Source organism: Schistocerca gregaria, chromosome 1, assembly GCF_023897955.1.
Source record: "Schistocerca gregaria isolate iqSchGreg1 chromosome 1, iqSchGreg1.2, whole genome shotgun sequence".
Taxonomy (NCBI): Eukaryota; Metazoa; Arthropoda; class Insecta; order Orthoptera; family Acrididae; genus Schistocerca; species Schistocerca gregaria.
The window spans coordinates 535072428-535096499 of NC_064920.1; positions in this window are offsets into that span (position 1 = coordinate 535072428).

The following is a 24072-nucleotide window of genomic DNA, read 5'->3' on the forward strand; positions in this document are numbered from 1 at the left end:
TTTTAACAGTGAGGAAGATATTTTCAAGTATGTTTTATATTGTGAAGTGATGTTTTGGAACGAGTTACGTGATATTGCAAAAAAATGTAATAAAAAAGAAGTGTGACTTAAATTCGGAGTGCTGATTACTATTTTACATCACCATTGTCCTAACTTGCGACAGTTTAATCTTCATGAATTGTTTATGAAACACATCTATAAAACTTTTGAATATCGCAGAATAACACCTAGGCCTCTTTGCATCCGAGCTTGGAAACATCACTACCTACATTTTCGACGATTGAGCCACGAGTTCACAACGAGACCAGGGTGGGAAACACGAAAAGAAATGACTTTATTTAACTGTGCTCTACTGAGACCTGCCACGTAATATAACTTTGTTGTTGCCCGAAAATGCAATATTTAGCAGCGTGAGCAACATTACAATCATAATTAATTTTTGACCTTTGTTGTGGTAGGGTTATTAGAATCTCAGTATAATCGGTTGTGGACCCACTGTCACAGTTTCAATTTGACCAAAATGGTTTGAGACAGCCTGCTAGGAGAAATGGTTTAGTGCCTATTAATAACTGTAGATGGTAACTGAAATGTTCACCTTCTGGAGCTACAGAAGTCAGTGTTGGCACTGTCAACTCTGCAATCCGGCCACAGTGGAGGCCGTACGAGACGCGTGCCGGCTGTTGCTTCCGCCGGCGCCGCCTGGCGCGTGTCCGGTCTTGTTGCGTGTGTGTGCGTGTGTGTTTACGTGCGTGCCGCTGTGTACGCCTGGGCGCTGGCTGGAAGACCAGCCTAGCATCAGCCGCTTTAAGTCGCGCGTCACTCCCACACGCCGTCTGGGATCGATTAACGCGGCGAGGACAAAGAGCCGCAGAAGACCGGCGCTCAGCGCTCGTGGCATTTGGGGGCCAAGGGTCACGGACCGCGCGCTCCCGGCGTGCGTCACGCGGCTGCGGCTCCTGGGTCGCAGGTGCAGCCATCCTCTGTGCAGCACGCTGCGGCACCAGCACGGACCGCGAGTTATTAAGCGCGGTAAGAGCGGTACAGCAAGCGAGAGTCAAGTGGGGAGAAGGTCAGTAGCGAGCCAGGAGAAATGTGGGAACGCGCCAAGCAATCCCAACCCTATCGCTTATCTTACAAGACGGACTGAAGGCAGGGAAAAGCCACATTTATTGATTTAGCGAAAGCGCCTTAAAGTGTCGACTAGAACAAATAAACAAAATGTACAGAAGGATTCTTTCTTTCAGGAGTGGCAAGGTTCGCAAGAGAGCTTCTGTAAAGCTTGGAAGGTAGGAGACGAGATACTGCCAGAAGTAAGGACGGGGCGTGAGTCGTGCTTGGGTAGCTCAGTTGGTAGCCGGCACGGTAGCTCAGCGTGTTCGGTCAGGAGGTTAGCAGCCCTCTCTAATAATAATAATAAAAAAAAACTGAGTTAACCAATCAAAGACGAACTTAAACGGTTGTCTTACGACGTCCGCCCCGATGACATACAACGAACGAAAACGAACAAAATGAGAATTAAAAAAAAAAAAAAATGATAGAGCACTTGCCCGCGAAAGGCAAAGGTCCCGAGTTCGAGTCTCGGTCCGGCACACAGTTTAACTCTGCCAGGAAGTTTCATATCAGCACACATTTCGCAGCAGAGTGAAAATATCAATCTGGAAACATCCTCCAGGCTGTGGCTAAACCATGTCTCCGCAATATCCTTTCTTTCAGGAGTGCTAGTTCTGCAGGGTTCGCAGGAGAGCTTCTGTAAAGTTTAGAACGTAGGAGACGAGATACTGGCAGAAGTAAAGATGTGAGGACGGGGCATGAGTCGTGCTTGGGTAGCTTAGTTAGTAGAACACTTGCCCGCGAAAGGCAAAGGTCCCGAGTTCGAGTCTCGGTCCGGCACACAGTTTTACTCTGCCAAGAAGTTTCATATCAGCACACATTCCGCAGCAGAATGAAAATATCAATCTGAAAACATCCTCCAGGCTGTGGCTAAGCCATGTCTCCGCAATATCCTTTCTTTCAGGAGTGCTAGTTCTGCAAGGTTCGCAGGATAGCTTCTGTAAAGTTTAGAACATAGGAGACGAGATACTGGCAGAAGTAAAGCTGTGAGGACGGGGCGTGAGTCGTGCTTGCGTAGCTCAGTTGGTAGAGCACTTGCCCGCGAAAGGCAAAGGTCCAGATTTCGAGTCTCGGTCCGGCACACAAAATGTACGGAAGTCAGACTGCCGTTACAACTGTCATACGACATGAAAAGGGAATCAGTAGTTGAGAAGTGAGAGTTGCAATGTTATTGTGTGTATCCCACGTTATTCACTCTGCATACAGGGCAAGCGACAGAGGAAACCAACGAGAAATGTGGTAAGGAAATCAAAGTTCAGCAACGTGAAACAAATACCACAAGGTTTCACGATGACTTTATAAATTGCGGCAGATGCAACACATAAATAGAAAGAAAGAATGGATAGTGCCTCGAGAAGAAATTATGAAATGCACATAAAAGTTGTGGATTTGTGTATAACTAAACCAAGCGATCTTGAGGGAATTAGATGAGGAAATGATGTACTAAAAGTACTAGTTTGTCTTGCAAGCGGCAGAGCTTCCTTGACCTGTGTCTCCCCATTTTTTCTTCCTGATATGCAAATCCAGTTAATAATTCGACGAATCAATCGAATCTTTGCTGATTTGGAGTAACACTTGCAAGCGTTACGTATCGAAGGTGCTACTGTCCTGGATTGTGAGAATTGGCACGTAATATGCGGTGAAGCAAGCAACTTTTCCAGTACGACATGAAAATAGTATCTCTTGTTAATATCAAAATGCAATAATAATTGCGTCGATTCGATGTATTTAAAAACGTACACGGCTTTTACAGTGTTAGAGGTATTTTTATTAGTTCCACAAAGTACAGCGGCGTAATTAACTGTGAAAGACAAGCTCATTACGTCTGTAGTAAGTTCCTATACTCCGTACAATTATGAACACCATGAAGCTCTCGTGCCAAGCAATACCCATTGCAAATGATCACTATTTCAAATGACTAGTTTTGTTTGGTTTTTTTAATTAAATGATGGGGATACGTAGATGTATGGGTGAAGACAAGCCGATCAGTTTTCTTTTATCGAAAGTAGTAACAAATTCGGAGGAGAAGCAAGACTATAAGTATGATTACTGCTCGCCTCAGTCGCTGCAATTACAGCTGTGCTAGTAGCTTCCTGCCCAGCTGCATCCTTGAAAATGTATTTCTGCGACTGAATCCAGCAGTAATCGTATTTACTGTCTTGCTTCTCCTCTGAATGTATTATTACTTTTCACAATAAAACCTAACTGATCCTCTTACATTCATCCATCCGCACTCCTACCTCCATGGTTTAATTTTAAAAAATCATTTGAAGCATTGGTCATATTAAATGGAGATTGCCTTGGAAGGCTGTATACAAAACCCAAATCGTTCATCTTTTATAGTTATAGCTGTCAGCGCTGTAAACAAAATAGATATCTGTACCCCTAAAAGTCGCACCTTTGATACACACTGATCAGTCAGAACATTATGACCACCTACCTAATAGCCAGTACGTCCACCTTCGGCACGGATCATCACGAGGGAGTTGGCACCACATCAGGACACGCAAATCGCCTAATGCTCGTAAATTCCGCCGGGGACGGAGGGACGTGGAGCGGGGTGGGGGGTGGGGGGGATGAGCTCTGACGCCACGTTCAATCACATGCCAGATGTGAACGATAGGGTTCAAATCTGGCCAGTTGGGGGCACATCAACTGTAACTCACCTCTGTGTTCCTCAGACCACTCCATCACACTGTTGGCAATGTGACAGGGCTCATTATCGTGCAGAAAAATGCCTCTGCCATCGGGAAACATGATCGTCATTAAGGTGTGTAAGTTGTCTGCAACATTGATAGCGCCTTGCACAAGCCCCGCTGACCCAACGGATATACCCTAGAGCATAATGGAGCCGCCGCCAGCTCCTCTCCGTCCCACAGTACAGCTGTCAAGAGCCATTCCCCTGGAAGACGACGAGTTCTCGCCCTCCCATGGGCGTGATGAAGAATGTATCGAGATTCATCAGGCCATACAACGCTCTGGCACGTCACCAACGCCCAGCGCCGTTGTTCACGTGCCCATTTGAGTTTTGTTGGCGATGTCTTGGTGTTAACATTGGCACGTGCATGTCTCGCTGGCTGCGGAGGCCCATCGAGTATTCGGTACACTGTGTGCTCAGACACGCTTGTATTCTGCCCAGCATTAAAGTCTGACGTTAGTTGCCCCACAGTCCGCAGCCTGTTCTGTTTTACCAGTCTGCCCAGCCTACAACGTCCGACATCAATAATGAGGGGTGCCCTCCCAACCCCACGGCGTCTGGAAGTGGCTCCACCACTTGGTGAAGCTACTCACCACACCGCACTCCTCGAACAGCCGCCAAGTTGTGCAGTTTCCAAAATGCTCTAACCATCACAGTCTGCCCTCGTTCAAACTCAGACAGATCGCGCACGTTCCGCATTCTACACACCAACATCACGCTCGCTAAGGAAACTCACCGTCGCAACTCCGTGAGATTTAGTGGTAAGATGGCCGAGTGGATAGCCCGCCAAAAACTGAACACAGATCAAGCACGAAAACAGGAAGTAGGTGTACTGAATAGTGAGAAAAAGAAAAACAAAGACAGTGAACGGTCCACGCCTAACAAGTGCAATTGTAATTAAGTAGTCGCGGTCTTAGACTAACAACTGGTCGAGCCGTGTTCATAACTCTCTTGTGCAATTTATTTTTTATTTCACAACGTTATGCACTGTCCGCCCGGTCATTGAAATGTTTGTTCTCGTTCTGTAATCTTGACAGTTGTCATATACTATACACTGGTTATATAATATTAGTCATGTGGTAAGAATATGTTACTGCCGCATGCAAATGTGATGAATAGTGACAGCAGGAGAGATACCAAATAAACGTCTCACAGACAGGGGCGATTCTAGAAGTCGGTCAACGGGGGCGTTAAAGGGGAGGGGGGGAGGGGTTTGGGCGAATGGAATATCGCTTATCAAAAGGAGAGTTGGGTCCTCTGCCGATAAATTGGTAAAATTTGGTGCTGCTTAAAGTAGTTTTTGGCAACTGTTTTGGAGCTCAGGGTAAAAAATGTGTTTTAATAAATAATAAGACGCCTATTTTAAGTTAAATGATATTTATTGATTTAGGTAGTAAGATATTTCCCACTCTTATTCTTTTGTTAAAATGTGTTTGAAGTACATTTTAACCTATACTGCTAAATAATTATTTTAAAAATGATCGAATCTGTTGGAGTAATATATTCGCTGATTCCTGAAGTCATTTTTCCAATGTAATATGATACTCCATGCGGGGGGGGGGGGGCTATAGCCCCCATAGACCCCCCCCCCTTACCACCATTCCTGCTCACAGAAATGAAAACAACAAATAAACGGGTGTGAACTATGTTAAACAAAGGAATTCAACAGTCAAAACTTCCAAAACGGAGTACAACTTGAAAAACGTTAGAAACATATTTTTTGATAGAGCACAGAGAAACAGTGTGATTGTGAAACTGTTGCCTTCAGTTGCTGCGTTTGTGACAAACTATTATTTTTTTAACATTCCTTGGGAGTGATCGCATTCTCAATCATAGGAACACCTAAATCGGGCAAGGAGGCACACTCACTCATTTACCAGGGGTACGAATTAGGTGCATCGATAAGAGGTACCCGTCATATGACATACATCCTGTCACTAACGCCGCGTATAACTCATCACACGTGTTTCCCGGTTGACTTGTCGCCTTCTCATCAAACGTTTGCGATTCCCATTGGAAAGCCACCTCCTTTCGGATGCTAGTACAGTACCTGTGCAGAATCAACTGTCATTATAGATCCCTACCTTACACCTCGCTGTTGTAAACGGACTTGCACCACGACACAGACACTGAAAGGTGGCTACACTGAACCACAGTGCCAGAGATTGCTCCAAAGATTAATATTCCGCCGCCTCCACTGGCGCAATAGTAGTTCAGAGCATGTCGAGGGCAGTCGTTTTTCTGTTGGGTGAGAGAGTAGACGATCTGAGTGTTGACTGAAATGCTGTACTGTTCGGTCGGTGTAATGTATAGATGGAAGAAGATGCAATTGTCATAATAGATTTGAGAAAGGAGATGGGCTTTTGATTTATGATGCTGGTGTAATGGAATATTTTCGTCAATATATAATAAGGTAAAAAGATATTACAGTTTTCTTTAATAACAATCCCTCTTGCTCACAGGTACAGTCAACAAAGCATCTGGCTCGTGTTCATTTATTACATTTGTAATTCTGGTTTCTATGTACAATTATAGTATTTCTGGTTTTTCAATTAGTTCATTGTAAATGATGTTTAAAATATTTTGTCGTATTGAGAAAGAACCGAGCCAGATACATGTACGTTGTGTCACACTACCACACACAGAACAGTTACATTTGTTCTTTGTTGTTTCGTAGCTTTTATAGTTGCAGGGGACTTAATTAATCAATTGTGTTAACGGAAATTTCCTTTCATTCTTTATTTTAATTTTATGCAGCCAGATTGCGTGCTAATAATAGGCAGGGCCAATCGGTTACGAGGCTTCGTAACCGGTCACACAGCTAGTAAAATTATTTCATTTATTCATTAATATTAGTTTTTTTCTTTTTAATTAAGCTTTCATGCACGTGGCGACCGCTGTTTCGGATCGTCCCTTGGAATTCTTTTGATAGTAAAAATAGTAGGCAGTAGTATTGTTGTGGTAATTTGTAGTTTAGCAATTGTAGTCTATATTGCATGTGTAGATTTTGTAATTGAGCATTTGTAATTGTCTTCTCATGCTTCTAATGGTATTTCTGCAGAATTTAATTTTTGATGTGTCGTATACGAGTTTGATAATTTTGTGCCATTGTGAAGGTTTTAATAATTCGTTAATCGTGTTTGTCGGAAAGCATTTCGTGTGAATGATATCGTTGGTGATAAACTGTTATATTGTGTGTAAGTTTCGTATAGTGACGGGTTTTGTATGTTTTGTAAATGATTACGCGATCAATGAAAAAGGCAAGAATCTGACTGCATAAAATTAAAATAAAGAATGACAAGGAATTTCCATTAATACAACTGATTAATTAAGTCCCTTGCAACTATAAAAGATACGAAACAACAAAGCACAAGTGTAACTGTTCTGTGTGTGGTAGTGTGACTCAACGTACTTGTATCTGGCTCGGTTCTTTCTCAATGCGACAAAATATTTTAAACACCATTTACAATGAACTAATTTAAAAACCAGAAATACTATAATTGCACATAGAAATCAGAATTACAAGTCTAATAAATGAACACGAGCCAAATGCTTTGTTGACTGTACCTGTGGGCAAGAGGGATTGATACTGAAGAAAACTTACCTTTTTACCTCATACTATATATAGAAGAAAATATTCCATTATACCAGCATCATAAATCAAAAGCCCTTCTCCTTCCTCAAATATATTCTGACAATAGCATCTTCTTCCCTCTATACATTACACCAACCGAACAGTACAACATTTCAGTCAACGTTCAGATCGTCTACTCTCTCACCCAGCAGAACGACTGCCCTCGACAGCCTCTGAACTACTACTGCATCAGTGGAGGCGGCGGAATAATAAGGTTTGGCGCAATCTCTGGAGCTGTAACTCAGTATAGCCACCTTTCAACACAAGTTTGAATACTGCGAACGAAGTGGGAAAAAAAGAAATTTGCACCGTGACCATTCATCCACGACGCCGCCGGTCTTTCAGCACGCTATTGCAGCTCTTGTCCTTTTCTCATTCACTGTTTCTACTTTACTTTTTTTTCATAGTTAAATACGCCTTCTTCCTGTTTTAATGCTTAATCTGTATTCATTTTCTGACTGGCTGTCCACTGAGTCCTCTTACCTCTAAATCTGAGGGGCTGCTTTGGAGAGTTTCCCTTGTAAGTGGCAGTCATTCCTCGACAGGCGACGTTGCTATCGTCTGGACGCGTTTATATCGACATTAGGTCGGTGGTCACAATGTTCTGCCCCATCAGCGTAAATCGCTAGGAAATGTCCTTCGATATTACTGACTCTTTCTCCCGTTTAATATATGACTAAGGCCATATAGCCTTCTTCTTCTGTACTTAAAAATATGGGTTTACGTAGAGGTTCAGGTTTGCTTGTGAAACACCGCTTTTGGTGAGTGGTGAGACCAGGGGTACGGATAACGGTACAGTCGACTGTTAGCCCGTGGACAGCGAGGGCGGACGTGCGGTCTTAGGACACAGTAGCTAGGCACGGCAAATGCTTTCAGCTGTGGCGTCATGGTACGGTGATGCTCAGATTTTAGCAGCTAAGGGACAATATTAGTAGACTTACCCTCTAATAAGACGAAAACGTAGCGAGTCTTTCGAGCAGAGGAGCGATCTATTTTTACTGCGCAACTCTTCTACGAAAACGTGGTGTGCTTTTTTAGCTCCGGGAGTGTGCGATGAATTCGCGAAAGACGGGAATGAGAGGGCTATTTCTGTAGATGCTTATCTTTTCTCTGGTCTGAAAGCAAGCAAAGCATTCCGAAAGACGTTCTTTAGGTCGTTTTTTAGCACCAAGTGCAGATGCGACTGGCTGGCGCCAAAAACAATGGGATGGAAGGACCATCCACTGGCAGAAAGAAGCGTCCTGAGAACTCGTGAAAGTTCCAGCACTTTCCCATGCAAATGACCTGTCACTGACTAAAACATATACATTCATGATGGAGGTCCTAAGCCCAGAATTATCGGAACAGAGCTGACCATCGTATACCAGACTGCATGCTACGTTTTTTGCAATCCGCTATGGAAATAAAACTAAAATGCTATTGGCAGAAGCTGGAAAAAAATCTTATAATTGAAAGACAAAGTTTCTAGCGCGAAACGACTCACAGAGTAGACGTTGGGAGCGCAGCGCCTTTGCTCCAGACGCCCCCTCAGACTTCACGTGCAAGCAGTACAAAAGGTTGTGGACTTAAAAATTGAGAGAAGTGAAACATTATCTGCATCTTGATTGGTAGCAAATCTGGCGATCTCCACATACACGTTTGCAGTCATCGCGTTCGCTCACAGTTATGGTAGGAAAACATAAGATTCGGCTTCTCCAGCCCTCCCCTCCCCACCCAAATGTGTGGGAAATTAAAAAATCCGGGTAAATTCAAATTTCCGTGCCAAAATGGTTCAAATGGCTCTGACCACTATGGGACTTAACATCTGAGGTCATCAGTCCCCTAGACTTAGAACTACTTAAACCTAACTAACCTAACGACATCACACACATCCAAGCCCGAGGCAGGATTCGAACCTGCGACCGTAGCAGCAGCACGGTTCCTGACTGAAGCGCCTAGAACCACTCGACCACAGCGGCCGGCTTTCGTGCTAAATTCGAATTTTCGTGGTGAATTAAAATGTTAATTACGTTGCAGAGGACATAATAATAATAACAATAATAATTAATAATATATTCTTTATTTATAACAATCCATTTGCATATCGCTGCTGTGGGACGTTGTAGGGCACTCTTACTACTCCATCATTTTTGGTGTACAGATTCAGTCTAACTACAATGTCACAGTCCAAAATGGGCGATCAGGATACCAGTGTAGTCTAACTCCACCTCTCCTATTGGCGGGAAATGCAAAAATTCGCAGGATAATCAAAATGTTTTCCTTTGGCTGTGAAGCAAGGGAATTGGGAAGGGGTAGCTGTCATTGATCGAGCACTAGCTCGAGGCTTTCTCGTCAATAACTGCAGGATGCAGAGCAGGTATTTTCGCTATTACTCTAGCCAGTAGCTCTATGTGGGAAAGATTGGCAATAATAATAGGACAGGAAACTGTCACTGAACGGAAGGAGAGATTCCTCCTGCCAGTCTACAAGTGAATGGCTGCTGGGAGGACATAAGGATGGCTAATAAGAGTAGGACAGAGATCCACTGTTCCAGTGCTGCCAATGTTTTTCCTTTATGTTTATTTCATCCCTCGCGCCCTATATGGGTGGGGCTTGGGCTGTCTGTGGTACAATTTCCGCTCATCAGGCAAGCGAATTAAAATAAAATTACAATTAGAAATATACAGAAAGTTTCGGCTGTTTTCTATATTAAATTAAAAACTAAAGATAAACAGTTAAAATGGAAATACATGCATTTTAAAAATACATCGCAAGAAAGTGAAATTCTTCTGATGAAAACACTGAGGCACTGCAGTATCATTTAAAAGATTGAGAGGTATTGCCTGAGGAAAGAGTATGTTCTGTAGATAGGAAAAACTATGGAGATGAGAGGTAGGAGTTTAGGTGTATAGTTGGAACTCCAGTTGGTGAGTGAGTAGTGTGTTGTGTGATTAGGGCAGTGGTTGTAGGAGGAAAGGGATGGGGACAGATGGAAAGAACAGAGAATCCCTGATATGGAATGGGATAGGTGGGGAAGAGTTAAAGTAGGTAGGACAGATAAATATCAAGGTGTGTCTCATTTTCTGAGAGAGGAAGATGGTTGAAGTCGCGTTTGGAAAAGATAAGGAGTGTCTGTAGGTTTAGGGACGGAAGAATGTGCCTGTGAAGCCGTGGCAGCATACCACAGTTGGTTATCAGAGGGGAAACGATGGGGTGATTGGAATCTAGTTTGCGCACAGTATAAAGGAAGCAGAGGTGTTCCACGTGGGTGAGGAGGGGTTGGAATTAAATGAGATGGTAGAGGATCCAGGTGGATGGCGAAAGCGAGGGCATGGCTTTCGAGGATTTGGAGAGCCTTATGGACCTTTGCTGGGGCTGCCGGTATGCATACGGGGTGGGTCAGATCACGTTTCGTAGGTACAATGAATAATGGAAGGATATAATTCCGAAGTCCGGCCTGTAGTTTTAGTAATTTTAGTCTGCTGTTGTATGATTAGTAGATGAGATTGTCAGTCGAGGGTTAGTCCAACAATTTTTAATGTTTTAGTTAGGTGGATAACACAGTTATAAATCATAAAGTAAAACTCAAGGAAGCGGAAGATGTGAGTGCTTCGTCTACAATTATTGCTTGGGTTTTGGAAGGATTGATCTTCAGGAGACATTGGTTACACCAGGAGGTTCAAAATGGCTCTGAGCACTTAACTTCTGAGGTCATCAGTCCCCTAGAACTTAGAACTACTTAAACCTAACTAACCTAAGAACATCACACATATCCATTCCCGAGGCAGGATTCGAACCTGCGACCGTAGCGGTCGTGCGTTTCCAGACTGTAGTGCCTAGAACCACTCGGCCACCCCGTCTGGCTCACCAGGAGGTAAACTGATATGGAAGTGGAGGGATTGCTGGAATATAGAGGGCAAGGAAAGCGGTGTCATTATCATATTGAAGAATGTGGGTTGGTGGATGTGATTTAGGAATATCCGCAGTGTAGACGAGTGGGATGAAAGGTGTGGGAATCGTATTGGTAATAGCGACAAAGGATGGGCTATTAGATAGGATAAGCTCATTAGCGAAAATAATCGCTCATATCCTTTCACCCTGAATTTAAATCCCACAGATTTCCTATCTATTATTTTTTTCATTGTTTTTTAATGTACTTCCTGATAGCCTGAGCACTTCACACTTTCTCTCCCTCTCTCTTTCTCTCTCTCTGTCTTCGTCTTCCATTCTCACTATTCCTTCATGGATTGTAAAAGCGCAGACACGCCGGGACAGCCAAAGGCGTTAAGTCGCCAATTCTGTTGTTTGGGGAAGGTAGCGTACTCCCGAACCAATCCTCCTCGCGGATTAACGACGAGGGCTGGTGACCCAGCCAGCCCGAATGTGGTTCTTAGGCAGTTTCTCAAAAAATGGCTCTGAGCACTATGGGACTTAACTACTGAAGTCATCAGTCCCCTAGAACTTAGAACTACTTAAACCTAACTAACCTAAGGACATCACACACATCCATGCCCGTGGCAGGATTCGAACCTGCGCCCGTAGCGGTCGCGCGGTTTCAGACTGAAGCGCCTAGAACCGCTCGGTCACCCCGGCCGGCGCAGTTTATCTTATCCATCTAAGTAAATACCATTCTGGCATCGTCGTTCCGCCTCAGATAAGCTATACAAACATTTAGAAAACGATCTCGTGCTTGACCTTGGGAAGTTGAGTGCTGTGGCGAGTGCTTTAGCTGCGCTTGAGTAAGGCAAACTGTTTAAGTGTGCACGGAGGGAAACCTTATGTCTTTGTATACTGTAGGTAAATAACTAAATAAAATACTCTTACTGATTTCAAAGTTGCGGATTGCAACCTTGTTGATGTACTCTTTCTTCCAAAATATTTCGAGAATATCTCTATTTATCTAGGTGAAGAGTCAGGCGCACATTTCGTTGCTCGCTGTTTGCACTCCAACCCAATGTTGTTGAGAAGACTCTAGGCCCCCCCTTAGCCTTTGTGTTCCATTGGCGTTAAACAGTAAAACAGCTTCGTAGAAGCTGAAGAACAACAGAGAAGCTACGGTAAACGTAATGGGGTTGTATCGACGGTTTTAAAATGGTGGGCAATGCACGATCTAGACTGTTAGCTGGGCTTGCTTAAGAGGAGTCGTGCACCGGCATGTTTATCAAACAACTGACCCTTAAATTACTATAATTTACTAGGAGGTCAAAGGATGTCATAAGTAAGTAAAATGAAGGGGTAAATCTCGTAGGAATAATAATAATTTCGAAAAAGGTTGACTGTCATTTAAATCAAATAACTATATGCATTGAAAATAAGTCACATTTCCGAATGGTGGCCTTACACATTTTCATATTAAAATGAAATCAGAGTTGAATAATAATTAATGTAGTGCAGCAGAGCAACGTAAACAGAACAAGTGCGTGCAACGTTTATTTAACAGCCTATTAGTCACAATGTTCATAAGTAAATATTTGGTCCAAAAGCACAGTTTTTCACTGTTAGTCGTGAGATAATACTAAAGTTAATTATCCTAAATAATCACTGCAAAAACAAGCAAACCAATCCGCCGCACGTCAGTCTGAGTCTTAACTGCAGGAAAGTAGTAAAAGTTCTCAATTACGTCACATCTCAGAAAAAAGTTGCCTATGGGCGGTCAAACTCATTCACCGAAACCTCTGTCAAACATTCTAAGCCGAGAGAAATGTTAGCCTGGACTCTATACGATTATTCTAAGACTGACGAGCGGCACCCGAACAAAATTAGCGTGTTTAAATGGAGCAGCTTGTTCGCTGCGGGGACTTTTACAACTGCTACCAAGCAAACTCACCGGTAAAAACCACTCAAAAAAGACGAAAGTCTCCAACGATAAAAGACTACTGATAAGAAACAGTATGCACGGCGTTGACGTCACACACTACTGAACCTATGTTAAAATATTCAATCAACAACCAACAACTCTAATGCTACCTACATATACATATTACTGTTCACCCTACGAAGAATTATGACGTGGTGGTTGACGGGAGATATATAACTTCAGACCGGTTTGTTTCCGGTCGCTGCCAACATTAGCTTTTAAAAATGTGTGCAAAGTCTCTCTTAATAATCTATTCGAAGTGTAATTTCATTGAATGGACGCGACTGAGTCAAACAGCATTCCGTTAACACTGTATTCGAACATTACAGGACTGTTTCTTCTGCCCATCCGCTTCAATACACTTTTTTTTTAAACTGAGTCATCAGTCTTCTGACTAGTCTGATGCTGCCCGCCACGAATTCATCTCCTGTGCCAACCTCTCCCCTCAGAGTAGCACTTGCAACCTACGTCCTCAATTATTTCGTGGACGTATTCCAGTCACTGTATTCCTCTACAATTTCTGTCGTCTGTAGCTCCCTCTAGTACAATGGAAGTCATTCTCTGATGTCTTAACAGATGCCCTATCACCCTGCCCCTTCTCCTTGTAATTGTTTTCCACATTTTCTGCAAAGAACCTCAAAAAGCACATTTATTCACATTTAAAGCAAGGTCGCATTGTCGCACGAAATTAGTGTCCTTTCCAAGTCAACCGCATTCACTCTACACTTCCATAACGATTACATTTTCCTGAACACAGTAGCGTCGTCCACTAACAGCCCAGTTTGTTGCCTACCCTACTCGACATATAGTTTATATCCACTGCCCGAGAAAAAAAATGAAGCATCCAGAAAGGAAAGAGGATACGAAATTACCGATTGATAGGATACGTGATATTATATCAGCGATTACCAAATCGAGTTAAACTTACGAAGAACTTGGCGGTATGAGTCCAGTGTTGAGTACCACGTTGCCTCCCTCTGATCTGGATGTATCCACTGATTCTATTCGGAAGACTGTCATAAAGTCATTGTATCTTCTCCTGAGGCGAACTGGCCCACAACTGCTGTAATTGGTCCTTGACAGCCTCAATACTGGTTCTGGGACAGAGTTGACATCCTAGCTGGTCCCACACATGTTCTTTCTGGGACAGACCTGGGAATCCTGTTGGCCACAAGAATGCCTCAGCATCATACAGACACTCCATAGAGACAAGTGCCATGTTTGGACGAGCATTGTCCTGTTGAAAATGGCACCACGATACTGTCGGGTCAGACATAGCAGATGAGGAAGGAGGAGCTCTGTGAGGCACCGATGCACCATCAGATTTCCATCAGTCACCACTACCAGCTGTGACGTGAAGTTGTGCCCGACGACACCATTCACCATTGCGCCAGGAATAACAACACTGTGCCTCCACAAAACACTGGAAAGATGTGACCTCTCCTCAGGTCGCCGCCGTACCCTCCAATACTGGTCAGCCGGGGCAGTGCACAACTGTGATACATTGCTGAACACAGTGAGACGACATTCATCTCATCAGCAGACCATGCTTCCCAGTCACGCTACCACTCTAAGCACATTTGTTTGTGTTGTGGTGTTAGAGGAGTCCTGCCGATCAATGGTGCAGTGTGGATGAGAATGTTGCAGTGAGTCTATTACTTGTTCTCGGATGGCAAGCGCAGATGTGAATGGGTTACTGTGTGCTTGGTGCACAGTAAGGCGATCCCTCCCTTGATCCCGCGAACCATACGCGACTGTAACAGAAAAGTGAGGTAATGACAGTGGCACGTAAAGTGCCCTCCGCCACACACCGTTGGGTGGCTTGCGGAGTATAAATGTAGATGTAGATGTACATGTAGATGTAGAGTTAGGTGACCAGACGTGGTCGACGTGACCTTGACGACAGGTACGCGTGTCCTAACTTTGCCACGGAGGCCAACATTGGGGCACTATCATTTTCGGATGCCCTACAAATCTGGACGTTGCCCCATTCGACCAGCTGGCGAAATGAAAACCCAGAATAAGGCCATTTTAAAACTATTTCAGGTATTGATAACGTTGCCTCACAAGAGTACGCGGCAACCTCGTTACCTTCAAATGGTTCAAATGGCTCTGAGCACTATGGGACTTAACATCTGAGGTCATCAGTCCCCTAGAACATAGAACTACTTAAACCTAACTAACCTAAGAACATCACATACATCCATGCCCGAGGCAGGATTTAAACCTGCGACCGTAGCAGTCGCTCAGTTCCGGACTACAGCGCCTAGAACAGCTTGGCTACCGCGGCCGACCGTTACCTTCACAATGATCACACAACATCCGACGCTCTTCACACCCCTTATATGCCCTACCAGGCCTAGTAACTACACTAAACACGAACAACACGGTGGACGTGAAGTCAGCGGCCTACTGTTGTCTTACGCAATAAAAAAAAAAGAAAAAGATTTCTCTCTCAGAATTCTTACAGCTCGAATCCCTTCAGCTCGAAGAGTGTCTATCCACGGAGCCGACGTAAAAGCCGCATTTGGTTCCACATGTTTCCATTGTCATCCATAAACACACATGCAATTACCGAAGTCCGTATTTCGATTCCTCGCTATTTACCTACCGCCGTAAAGCGCTAATTTCAAGAAGCCATTAAGTGATTTGAGGCTTCAGTACATTTCAAGTGGAGCACTACTCTCTACTGTTAGCAACTGGACCACAGCGCATTGCGGCATCGCTTGCAGGTGTGTGATGAGTCAGCCAACACTTTCGTACCCCTGACTTGACATTCGGTCCAGACCCGTAGCGGCCTGTCACTCTCTAGAGGACTCCTGTTAGGTTGTCGACCCTGCCACACAACGTCGGCGACAACGTCCGCTCCTGTGCAAGATCTTTCAGTTGCTTTTCGAGCATTTCCTGTGTGTTACAGCCTCCTGGAATAATAATTTATCATTTCCTTAACTAATGGTCGCATCGATCGGGAATTTCATCGAAGTACACTTCTATATCTTATCTAATTACTCTTCTTACTCTTCTTGAACAGAAGAAAGCTCCGTTCGAACAGTCCTCGGTAGGCCCGCCGGTGCGGCCTACCACTGTCTCATCCTCAAGTGTCTTGTGTCATCACATGGGGACACGACGAGCGTACGGTCACTATACTGCTCTCCCGACCGCTGTGTTATCGTGACGTGAAGCTGCTAATGCTCGGTCAAGTAATTCCTCAATTGGCATCATGAGGATGAGTGCGCCTGGTAGATCAAAACCACATGGCTATAAAATATAAATGAAATGGCGTCTGACGAGGGCCGCCCGTCGGGTAGACCGCCAGCCTGGTCCAAGTTTTCCATTTGGGAATCAAATGAGGATGATGATGACAACACAACACGTAGTCCCTGAGCGGAGAAAATCTCCGACCCAGGCGGGAATCGAACCCGGGCACTCTGTCGCGCTGACCACTTTTTTTCGCTGACCGCTTTTTTTTTAATTCCACAAAAACAGTAACAAAAATGGCTACAATGAAATGATATAAATAAGGTGACAGTTAATTGCAGTCATAAATCACAGCATTCAAAGAATGAGTCTTTAGCAGTAGCACAATTTAGCACCTTCATTGTCACCTTCAACGTGTGGCAGTTCAGCAGCACATTTTCTTCTTCTGCAGCCCGTTTCTCATCATCATTTCCCAGACTCAAATTAATCATTCAGTAAATCCTTGATGTGTGTTGCTTCCAGGGTAAATTACGTGGAGAGAAGAGCAGTCCAGAACAGCGACATCGCAAAATACATGTCTGCCTTGTTATTTTTGTTAGTTCCAGCCTTCTAAACGCATCCATAGGGAGTTCAAGATCTTCCTTTATATGAGACACCAGATGTTTGTCGCCATATTCTTGTATCTGCTGTACTACTGATTTATTTTTCATGTGTGACTTGCAAGTGAGGTTAGGATCGGGAACGTGACCCAATCCATTCCTTCTCTACTAGGAATCCAGTTCCTAACCTATAACCATTTTGTTGAAGACAATTCGGAGCATGTTACCATATTTCTTATTGTGATTCTGATATTTAAGTATTTTTTCGAATTCATTTTACATAAACATCTTGTATTCAATATGTGCATCGCTCTCAATATTGTTAAAAACATAAATTGTATATTTGCCCATTAACCAAATCACTGCGTTATTTTTTGCCTGAGGGTAGTAGCTTTCCTCTGCTCTGAAGAAAATGTTAGTCGGTACGTTGTTTGCTGAAGTTCTTGTTATTTGAGCAATTTTGTCCCTGGTCCACCTCCAGCTTATAATTCGATCTCCACATGTGTAACGTTGAGGCACACTATCAACGAGGCTGCATTTGCTGTAGAGGTTAGTGTCACTTAAACCGATGCAAAGAGACGCTCATTAGTGATGATGATGTAATTGACTACCTTGTACCACGCTGTTCTCACGTCAGACGAAAGAACATCACTCAGCTACCGGGGGCGGACATAGCTATAAAATGAAAAAGATGTACCAAACTTCAACAAAATTAATGTATTACTAGTTCAGCAACCGCTGCTTTGCTGGCGTAGACGGTATGGCCTGCACAGATTTTTTTCTTCTTTTTTCTCATATACCAATATCTACTAAATTTTTCACGCTGTTTTTCGAATGCGCTTCTGACCAAAAAGCAAATCTGATACCTGAAGTACAAGTTTTTTTGTTAATCGTGCCTTTTGCGTTCTTATGATGATATTTCCATAGAAACTTTCATCTCCTAAAACATATTTCTTTATACCTAACTGGGAAGTGAACTACTAGTTTTGATAGATATAGCATTAAATTTTTTTAAAAAAAAATCATCCCCTATTTCACACCCTCAGGGTTCAATTTCCAAAAACAATACACTCACATTACTGCTTTAGTCAATTGTGTTTCAGATCGAATTCCGCGCCATATGACTCTGTTTAGGTAGAATGAAATTAGGACGGTAGCCGCAGCTGACGTCATCGCTGCGATAAAGTTGCCGCGTTTGGTGCTGCGTTGAGTCCGTGGCTCCGAATAAAAGAGGAGTAACTTCCTAAAGAAAACTTCTCGCTGCTGCCTTAGACTGCGCTATTTCTGCGCGTAACAGGTTCTTCAAGGAGATAGACCGGCCTCCCCAGCAACTTTTCCTGTAAAGCGATGCAGGATTCTAGCGATCTGGTGCGCATTATATACAGCACCTGCGACCCGTATGTTTCTTGGCATTCTCTCAAACATAAATTTATGTGAAGCCTTGAAAACGTGGGGGCATTACATTTTTTCGAGAGAAAAGGCCTGTAGGCATGATTCGACACGTGACGAGGACAGAACTTAAAATTTATTTTTCTTCCAAAATCGTATCGATTTTTCAAACATAATTAGTATTAATTGCAGCAGAGATTTGTTTAGATCGCTGACAAGACATGAACTTCAAGTAACTACTTGGAAAGATGACTGCGTTGTGTGTTACCATACATGTTCATTCATTCATACATCGTATTCTACAAATCTCCTCACGAAAGCGAGCATTCAGGGACGCGGAACGACTCAACCAGTTGCTCGAAGTAAACGCTGTAGGCTACTTATGATAAGTAAGCCAACAACAAATTACAACTACCGCTAATGATGTGAAAAAGGTGACAACTCTTGCTCTTACGCTACGATATTCATATAATACTTCAAAGTACGTACGTATGTAAATGTGCTCAGAAAGCTGTAAGTTTCTATATATTCGTAATATTGGCATTAGCTTTAGCCGAAATTTGCATATCCGATTCTGATAAAGTATTGGACAATAAGGTACTCTTTTATTTCAGCTTTAAACATCTGCAGATTGCCAGGTGTATTAAATCTGCCGGCCACCAAGTAAAGACTGTTGAACCAGAGAACAGAATTGCATTTTCTGCAAGTGTTTTATGCAAGTTAGTTTTACTTCTAGTATTGTGACAGTAAATTTCACAGTTCATCCTAAATTCATTCTTATTGTTTGTTGTTCAAAACCAAGAACATATTATAGAGTAAATATGTAGGCACATAAGTAAAATAATCTTGAGGCCGCTAAACAGGGTCCTGTAAAATGTTATCAACTTCACATAATATTCTTAATGTTTCTTTCTGTAAAATAATTTTTTTGACCTCGGCTGTATTGCCCCAGGGGGTTACGCTAGGTGTATCAGCAATTCAGAGTATGAGACAGGTTTCTGAATGTAAAGTACGCAGAACTGTGGTTTCTGGTTAAAATTATCCGCGTGCAGATGCCGTCTCAGTTATCCGTCTAGATACCTAGAAATGTCACACACGGAGTTTCATGCAGTGTGCTAATCCACAAATAATGCGTGCGTTGTTAACACGTGACAGGTGAATACATCAAAGACTAACGCGAGAGTGCACATATATTGTATGCAGATGAGCAGGGGTACATGTTAAATGTTTCAGGCGTGTCAATTCATAATCAGATTATCTTCGTTGCAACCGGGTCTGCTCTTTCGTAAATTATAGTGTACATGATAAAGCTCACACATGTATATACATAGGCAGAAGCACTTTCCTGGCTATGTAACCAAGTTTATTTTAAAATGTTACTCATGAGTCGTTCAAAACCCGTAATCGGTGTTAGTGAAATCCTTAAATTAATTAAACTGAGATGCAAACTTTATGTGCTGCGTCAATCCAAAAATTATTGAGACTGGATTAATAAATTTGATCAGTTAAAAACATGGAAAAGTTAAGATGGTGGTTTTAATCTTTCAAGTGTTCTCTACAGTTCCCTCCACTCGAATACAACGCACAGAACGTTCACAGCAAAATTGAAACGGTTAGAAAAGTCCTTCTTTGGGATGGTGCCCGACTTGTGCGTCAAACTGGTTTGAATGTCGATTATGTCATCAAAGCGTTGACTCTTCACGTGAGTTTCCACACGTTTTCATTTTGTGTTAGGTTTGTTATCGTAACACTCAGTCCCTTCCACCGTGATGCTGTTTTTCAGGCAAGAGTTGTCCGCGTTTTGCCTTTCGGTCTGGTTGTGGTAACTGTCCATGAGTAGCGTTCGTTTAGCAGTCGAGGAGAGCTGGATAAACTTTGGACACAGTTTTCTCTTCTTGAAAACATTCTGGGGAATGGCTGGAATGCTTGGTTTAGAGATGCTTCTTTGCGACTTGTACTGACACACTATGGCCGCACGTTCACTGTTTAACACTACCAACTCACAACTAACAGGTCGAATGCACTGCTGTTGTTTGCAGTTGGTGGTTCAGACTGCTATCGTATTGCTGCACTGACTTCGAATATGCGCCAAGAATAAACTCAATCTCGGAGCCGTTTGTTACGGGCTGTGTGAGTATGCAAGATATAGAAAGGAAAATGATTTCTGATGGTTTCAAACGCCGATGAATATGCAATTAAGAAATGAACATTAGTATATAAACAAACATGTGTGTTGTGCTCTTCAGTCCTGAGACTGGTTTGATGCAACTCTCCATGCTACTCTATCCTGTGCAAGCTTCTTCATCTCCTAGTACCTAGTGCAACCTACATCCTTCTGAATCTGCGTAGTGTATTCATCTCTTCGTCTCCCTCTACGATTTTTACCCTCCACGCTGCCCTCCAGTACTAAATTGGTGATCCCTTGATGCCTCAGAATATGTCCTACCAACCGATCCCTTCTTATAGTCAAGTTGTGCCACAAACTTCTCTTCTCCCCAATCCTATTCAATACTTCCTCATTAGTTATGTGATCTACCCATCGGATCTTCAGTATTCTTCTGTAGCACCACATTTCGAAAGCTTCTATTCTCCTCTTGTCCAAACTATTTATCGTCCATGTTTCACTTCCGCACATGGCTACACTCCATACAAATACTTTCAGAAATGACATCCTCACACTTAAATCAATACTCGATGTTAACAAATTTCTCTTCTTCTGAAACGCATTCCTTGCCATTGCCAGGCTACATTTTATATCCTCTCTACTTCGACCATCATCAGTTATTTTTCTCCCCAAATTGCTAAACTCCATTACTACTTTAAGTGTCTCATTTCCTAATCTAATTCCCTCAGCATCACCCGACTTAATTCGACTACATTCCATTATCCTCGTTTTGCTTTTGTTGATGTTCATCTTGTATCCGCCTTTCAAGACACTGTCCATTCCATTCAACTGCTCTTCCAAGTCCTTTGCTGTCTCTGACAGAATTACAATGTCATTGGCGAACCTCAAAGTTTTTATTTCCTCTCCATGGACTTTAATACATACTCCGAATTTTTCTTTTGTTTCCTTTACTGTTTGCTCAATATACAGATTGAATAACATCGGGGATAGGCTACAACCCTGTCTCACTCCCTTACCAACCACTGCTTCCCTTTCAGGCCCCTCCACTCTTATAACTGCCATCTGGTTTCTTTACAAATTGTAAATAGCCTTTCCCTCCCTGTATTTTATCCCTGCCACCTTTAGAATTTGAAAGAGAGTATTCCAGTCAACATTGTCAAAAGCTTTCTCTAAGTCTACAAATGCTAGAAACGTAGGTTTGCCTTTCCTTAATCTTTCTTCTAAGATAAGTCGTAAGGTCAGTATAGCCTCACGTGTTCCAACATTTCTACGGAAGCCAAACTGATCTTCCCCGAGGTCGGCTTCTACTAGTTTTACCATTTGTCTGTAAAGAATTCGCGTTAGTATTTTGCAGAGGTGGCTTATTAAACTGATTGTTCGGTAATTTTCATATCTGTCAACACCTGGTTTCTTTGGGATTGGAATTATTATATTCTTCTTGAAGTCTGAGGGTGTTTCGCCTGTTTCATACATCTTGCTCACCAGATGGTAGAGTTTTGTCAGGACTGGCTCTCCCAAGGCCGCCAGTAGTTCCAATGGAATGTTGTCTACTCCGGGGCCATGTTTCGACTCAGGTCTTTCAGTGCTCTGTCAAACTCTTCACGCAGTATCGTATCTCTCATTTCATCTTCATCTACATCCTCTTCCATTTCCATAATATTGTCCTCAAGTACATCGCGCTTGTATAGACCCTCTGTATACTCCTTCCGCCTTTCTGCTTTCCCTTCTTTGCTTAGAACTGGGTTTCCATCTGCGCTCTTGATGTTCATACAAGTGGTTCTCTTATCTCCAAAGGTCTCTTTAATTTTGCTTTAGGCAGTATCTATCTTACCCCTAGTGAGATAAGCCTCTACATCCTTACATTTGTCCTTTAGCCATCCCTGCTTAGCCATTTTGCATTTCCTGTCGATCTCATTTTTGAGACGTTTTCTATCCCTTTTTGCCTGCTTCATTTACTGCATTTTTATATTTTCTCCTTTCATCAATTAAATTCAATATTTCTTCTGTTACCCAAGGGTTTCTACTAGCCCTCGTCTTTTTACCTACTTGATCCTCTGCTGCCTTCACTACTTCATCCCTCAAAGCTATCCATTCTTCTTCTACTGTATTTCTCTCCCCCATTCCTGTCAATTGTTCCCTTATGCTCTCCCTGAAACTCTGTACAACCTCTGGTTCTTTCAGTTTATCCAGGTCCCATCTCCTTAAATTTCCACCTTTTTGCAGTCTCTTCAGTTTTAATCTACAGGTCATAACCAATAGGTCGTGATCAGAGTCCACATCTGCCCCTGGAAATGTCTTACAATTTAAAACCTGATTCCTAAATCTCTGTCTTACCATTATATAATCTATCTGATACCTTTTAGTATCTCCAGGGTTCTTCCATGTATACAACCTTCTTTCATGATTCTTAAACCAAGTGTTAGCTATGATTAAGTTATACTCTGTGCAAAATTCTACCAGGCGGCTTCCTCTTTCATTTCTTAGCCCCAATCCATATTCACCTATTATGTTTCCTTCTCTTCCTTTTCCTACACTTGTATTACAGTCACCCATGACTGTTAAATTTTCGTCTCCCTTCACTATCTGAATAATTTCTTTTATTTCATCATACATTTCTTCAATTTCTTCGTCATCTGCAGAGCTAGTTGGCATATAAACTTGTACTACTGTAGTAGGTGTGGGCTTCGTATCTATCTTGGCCACAATAATGCGTTCACTATGCTGTTTGTAGTAGCTTACCCGCATTCCTATTTTCCTATTCATTATTAAACCTACTCCCGCATTATCCCTATTTGATTTTGTATTTATAACCCTGTATTCGCCTGACCAAAAGTCTTGTTCATCCTGCCACCGAACTTCACTAATTCCCACTATTTCTAACTTTAACCTATCCATTTCCCTTTTTAAATTTTCTAACCTACCTGCCCGATTAAGGGATCTAACATTCCACGCTCCGATCCGTAGAACGCCAGTTTTCTTTCTCCTTATAACGACATCCTCTTGAGTAGTCCCCGCCCGGAGATCCGAATGGGGGACTCTTTTACCTCCGGAATATTTTACTCAAGAGGACGCCATCATCATTTAATCATACAGTAAAGCTGCATGCCTTCGGGAAAAATGACGGCCGTAGTTTCCCCTTGCTTTCAGCCGTTCGCAGTACCAGCACAGCAAGGCTGTTTTGGTTATTGCTACAAGGCCAGATCAGTCAATCATCCAGACTGTTGCCCTTGCAACTACTGAAAAGGCTGCTGCCCCTCTTCAGGAACCACAAGTTTGTCTGGCCTCTCAACAGATACCCCTCCCTTGTGGTTGTACTACAGTACGGCTATCTGTATCGCTGAGGCACGCAAGCCTCCCCACCAACGGCAAGGTCCATGGTTCATGGTTCATGGTTCATGGTTCAATGGCTCATGTAGCCAACAAAAAGTCAATGTGGGGACTACAACACCCTCACTTACCACCCACACATTCAATATGGGTTGC